At 40.6% G+C, this 6,000-nt stretch overlaps 1 long non-coding RNA gene across 2 annotated transcripts in view; it reads right to left on the reverse strand.

Moving 5' to 3' along the window:
* Positions 1–4,289, reverse strand: part of LOC310695159 — a 60,794-nt gene extending 56,505 nt beyond the window's left edge. Inside the window, exons 1-3 of one of the 2 annotated variants that reach the window (XR_014519958.1) lie at positions 3,895–4,289; positions 2,996–3,050; positions 674–1,550 (exon numbers count right to left, since the gene is read on the reverse strand). This is a non-coding gene — a long non-coding RNA (uncharacterized lncRNA). The remainder of the gene's footprint in view (positions 1–673; positions 1,551–2,995; positions 3,051–3,894) is intronic. The other variant, XR_014519957.1, reaches the window with a different exon arrangement.
* Positions 4,290–6,000: the final 1,711 nt, after the last annotated feature.

Consider the following 6,000-nt stretch of genomic DNA (forward strand, 5'->3'; position numbering starts at 1 on the left):
CGTATTGTGCACCTGTCAGGCCCCAGGTTCAATTCTTATTATCTCCAGCTATGGCTGGGATGAAACCCTGGAGAGTCATTGACTGTTGTGGTAGACAACTACTGAACTAGATGCTCTGGCTCAGCATAAGGAAGCTTCTTACGTTCATAACATTTATTGTATATTTTAAAAATGAATGCATTCTATCCCACCCCAAATATCAGACTGGGGGGAAATACATGTGGCTAGGGATCCAGTCCTGAGAACCATAAACCCACGTACATAGTTTCTGATTCAGCAGGAAAGTCATAGTTAGAAGGGGGGGGCCACCAAAATAGAAGGCGAAAGTGGACACAGATTTACATAAAATATGCATATGCTAATTTAGTTGTGGGAAAGCAAATGCTAAAATAATTACTATAATTTACATATAAATACATCCCAGAGTTGTGTGGAAGTGTAACCTGGTGACTTGAGTGACCATCTGCCCAGGTGCTGAGTGTTGATGGGTAGAAAGGATAACAGCAACATTTTACCACTTTTGTAACTGTGCAAAAAAGATCCAATATTTGCAGGAGATGAATCATCTCTCTGAAAGGGGTGCATATATGGCTCAATTTTACTAAAACTAGCAATGAGGGAACAATTTTTTTGAGTTCACATTTTAATGAACACCTACCTGCTTTGTACTTACCAAATCAATACGTGAACCAAAATTCAGCTCTCCTTCAAATTCCACTTTTCTCTGAATTTTGTGATATAGATGTCCAGCCAGATGTATACAAAAATACCCAAAACAAAACACATATTAGTGGAAAATGAGCACAAACATGCACAATGTATATTAATTTTGGGGCTAACTTTTAAAAAGGGTTCACAAACTGATGCAGAAATGAGACAAACTTAAGATTTGAAAAATGAGAAACCAAGAGAAACCAACATTGACAGATGTGTCCATCCCTGCTAAAGATCCTCTTCCCTAAGACATTTTACATGACAATAATTTATAGTAATGGTTGGATATAAGAAACATTCTACACTAGATTGTCTTCATGCCTATCTGCTCAAACAGCCTTACTTAAAGACACAGCAGTATTTTCACATTCCAAATGCATTGTGGCACCAGGGATAATAAAAATAAATGCTTTCAGGATGCCAGTAAAAACCATCTATATAGTATTCATTGCTTGGGAAGAGATGGTGTACATGTACAAATGCATTGATGATCTTTTGCTCCATCCTGGCTCTTCTTCATTCACCTCACAGAAGCAATTCTCTGTTGCGACATTTGAGAAACAGAATGGAGAATGGAAATTACAATGTGAATGTTTGGATAGCTCCTGCTGGAGAAAGTGCTGACCTCTGACAACATTTCATTTGAACTAACCTGCTGAGCTTTGTTCTCCTTTATACAAAACTTTGCAAGTAATTTCTGCTCACAGGAAGTACAGCTGAGGTGACTACCAATACATAGTCTGATCAATTGCTCTGTAACAGGAATTATATCATAGCCAACCTCCATTAGATCAGAAATGATGGTTCCCAGCAAGCAAATTTCCACTTTTCAGATTCTGAAAGAAAATGCATTAGTGTTTCAGGGGATTTATTTTATTTTATTTTATTGCTGTATTACACATAAAATGTCAGCTCCCATCTTTATCTTCAGCAAATATCCACTTCACTATTATTTACTAATAATATTGTTAAATAAAAATGATGGTAGTGTATTAATTGTTATTCATATTGATAATATTCTTTACTTTCTAGGAGATATATTAAACTGGATCCACAGGAAATGGTAATAAATATGGGCAAAAAGGTGAGAATAATGTCCCACTTCTACCGGGTACCAATTGAAGCCAGAAAATAATGTTCAGGTGAGCAATTGTATGGAATGAATATTATTTTATACACAGACTTCCCACACACCGTCAGCATTGTACTGTCCTTTGGGTAGTTTTGTGACTTCCAGGGCAGTAGAGGACATAGCAGTGTTGCTCGAATTAAGTCACAGGGATATTATTCATATCTGGGAGGGGAAATGGCCAAGGCAGCACTTTCAGCCAGAGAACGCAATGTGTTTGCCACCCTAGTATTTATGGCTGCCTGTGGTGTGAATGTAAAAATAAGCAGAGACAGGTAGGAGAGATGGATGTGGGCCGTGGGCCAGAACAGCAACTGTAGAGAAAGCAGAGGATGAGAAATACCTCTAGGCTGTGCCTTTGCAGGACAAAGACTGAATCCACTGCGAAATTACTCTTGGGTGCTGGTGCTATTGTTCCAAAAAGGGTGGTTCTGAAGCGGTGGCACATCCCATTTTGCGACTTGAGGTAAAACAGGAAGTGCCACCTTGCTCTTCCCTTCCCTGCTGCGGCTGCCTCAACCAACACAACTTCTCCGCTTGCCCTGCATCGGTGCCAATTGTGGGTGAAATCTCACCTGATTTCCATGAGATCTTGCATGCTCTGCAAGATCTCACATGATTTTGGCCTATACCAGTGCCACTTCTGCACCAATGGGTTTTCTGCCCCATTGGGGGCTTTTGACGCCTCTGGCAGCCACCTCAGTCTGCCTAATGGCAAAGATGGCTCTGGCCAAGATGAAACTTTACCCATATGAAGGTTTTTTGGGGAAGTGGGGGGGGGAGTCAAATACCTTCTCCATTCTCCTTTACTGCCTTTCACTGCCTGTTTGTATCCCTAGTAACAATCTATCTCTCCACTCCTTCTCTGTGTTTACCCCCACCTCATATTTACCCACAAGATGCGGGGGGGGGGTGCAGAAAGCGTAACCCTCCAATTAGGAGTTCATGATAAAAACAACTACATCTGGCTACATGATGACTTTTGAAGGTGGTAGGCATAGGTGCCTGTAGCAACCATGCCAAGGAGCGATTTGTGCTGTTTCTCTGAGGCCCACATAAACGGCTTCCTAGGTTTTGGCAGAGGTATTGAAAGAATAAGAAGTACAGCATTAGAGCACTGGTCTGCCACAGGCTTTTCTTCTCCGTGCTTACTCTGATCATTCTCAGGAGGGAAGCTGTGTTTGACTTCTCGCTGCAAGCATGCCACCTATTAGGGACAAACAAAGACTGAAGAAAACAATCACTGCTCCTTGTGCAACCATAGTGATGTTATAAAAAAATACAGATTGGAGGAATAAAACCAGAGATTAATTTGTTTTATGGCTCAGCCCTGGCACCTCTTTTCAATGTCTGGGCTCCAGCATGTTAAATAAAATAGTTTACAGTGTCTCCGAGCATGTTCAGAGTACTTTTACCTGACCATGCACTGAGTATCTACAGTCAGTCTTAACACATCAAGGATTATGAGAAAGTTCTTTCAAATCAGTGTTGTTTCTAGACAGATCTGAGCCTCTGCAACTCTTCCCCTGTAAAATTAACTGTATGGAGCTGCAGTGGTGGTAAATCTTAACATGGCAGCACTGACTGAGATGGTACTCTCTTTTACCAAAGTTAAAAATCCAAACAGAAATCAGTGCAATGTTCAGAGAGACTTAACACTTCTCCAGTCCTGGATCTGTGTTTGATTGTGCATCATCTTTGCCTCTCACCTGACGCTCATGAAAACGCTTGATAAGAATGTATGACAGATATAGAATGTTTTAATTTTGGAAACCATTGATCTGTTTTACAGTGACAAACTGCATTTGTCGGTCTAAATAATGTTACACATTTATCTTGACTTTGCCATCAGGCTATCAACACTCCAGTCACATGGATGGATCGCTCGGTCATTTTCTCATCTAATTCACAGGCCAGAGACTGATAGCGCAGCCTTATGCATGTCTGCTCAGAAGTAAGCCCCACTGAGTTCAGCAGGACTTCTCCCCACCTCCTCAGACAAGAATGTATAAGATTGCACCGTAAAGTAGTTTATGTCTAATCCACCCTACCTTATCAAACTTTGAGCCTGGTCTGATAATGCACTTCATCTCCTTTCTTCTTTGTAGTCTCCTAATTTGCTGTGGTGTCAGTTTCTTGCTATTTATCTTTCGGGTCCAAATGCAGAATAATAAAGTATCATGTCCTTTAGTCCTACTGCAGTGCTGCAAAAAACAACAACCCATCCTCTGTGGTGAGCCAGACAGACATGGCGAAGGATGCTAGAAGAGGGTCCCCTCCCACACTTTAACATCCTGCCAGCAATGGATGTAATCAACAAACAGGTCAACTTCCAGGAAGATTCCCCATGCAACACATTACGGTTATTGTGCTCCATAAAGTACTACAGGACCAGGTCAATGTAGACTTTTTCTGGTTCCAAGCACCCCATCCTCCATCATCTGGATTTGGCCCTGTAAGAGCAAGAAAAAGTGTGGGGTGGGGAATGGAGGGCTGGTCATAAGCAAGCACAATTTGCACAAAATCGCAAGGCATCATTCTTAGCTTCCAACTTCCTGACTTTGTTCCAAAACAGGATAGCCTTAGCACTGGTCTTATAGTGGCATTGATCATCAAGTACATTAAGGTGTCAGTTGTTATTCTCCCCCCCCCCCCCGCCAGCTCTTGTGCAGGGTGAGGGGAAAGAAATCAAATGTAATACAGGAGCACTATAAAAAATAAGAGCCCTTCTTCAAATCACCTTGGAGCACAGAGGCTCCCAGCAGTGCAGGCTGCGAGTAATAGAATTAATTTGGTAATGAAATATTTGTTTCAATTAACTTTGCCAGCATCAGTGTTTCCAAGGACCCACTAGGGTCAACAGTAAAGGCCTGTTAATTACACAATGTTCAAAGCATCAAGGCTTAAAGCAAATCCACATAAATATCACCGGTGCCACTTAACTTCGACTCATCGTCCTGTATGAAAGATTAACAAACTGAAGAAAAATCTACAGACAGGTGGGAGAAAGAGAATGATTGACTGCCCCCAGGGACTCTCTTTGGAGCTCCTCAGATCCAGAAAGGAGAGTTATTACTACTCTACCTGTCCTCGCCTTGCTATAAGCTAAATAGAAATGATAGGCTTGTTCACATGTTACACTACGCGCACGTAAAAGCTGTCTCTACACAGGTACAAGTGTTTGTGTGAAGGAGTGTACAACTATTTCTGCCCACCTCAACTAATGTGTGCACAGGTACACAGATTGTACACTCATTGAATGTAACTCCTAAAGCCAAAATATTTTTCTCAATTTCTTGGGTTGTTTTGAGTTTTTTGTAACATCAACTATCGCCAGACACAGTGGTAGCCACATATGATCGGCTATTTGCATAGGACTACATTAGCAAAAACCCCATGCTAATTGGAGTTAATTCTGATTTCTAAAAGACTTTGCTAGATCCAGCTACACAGTTTTTGAGACCTACAAGCTTCTACATCTTCCACCCTCCTTCCACCCATTGCCTGCACAATTTCCTGTAATTAAAATCATTTGCAGTGAGAAGTGTATGGCTTCATGACAGCCTATTTGTCATGCTATGAAACTGACCATAAAAACAACAGGCTATATGACTTTTTTCCCCAAGTGACTTGCAGTAAAAAGTGATTTAAATATGTAAAGCTTTAATGGCAGAGAAAAAGCCCACATTGTGGTTTTCTTTTTTTTTAACCTCTGCTTGTAAAAAAAAAAAAGGCGGAATATTCCTCATGTGAACCAAAGAGAGAGAAAGTAGTGAAAAGTTTGGTTTAAAGTACAAAAAACAGAAGCAGTTTCACCAAAACCTTTGTTGTGACAGTAGTAAAGAAATGCCTTTTGACACAATATAGACTCATATAATTCCATAGTTCATAGCTTTTTCTTCCTTGAATTCAAAGATTGCAAATTAAGCCAACGGCTTAATATAGGCAGATAAAATTCCCTTTTAATGTTACAAAGCTGTCTTTGATAATCCCATATTCCAACAAGATAAATTGAAATAGCTTCCTATAAAATAGAAAGCAGGGGTGAGGGAGATCATGAATAACTAAAGGAAGTGTTTCTGGACTGACATGGTTCACAAGGCTTCTTTTTCGAGGAACACACTCAGTTTATAAGGCTGCAATCCTTTTTTTTAAAA

Source organism: Podarcis liolepis (genome assembly GCF_965112155.1).
Source record: "Podarcis liolepis genome assembly, chromosome: 1".
NCBI lineage: Eukaryota > Metazoa > Chordata > Lepidosauria > Squamata > Lacertidae > Podarcis > Podarcis liolepis.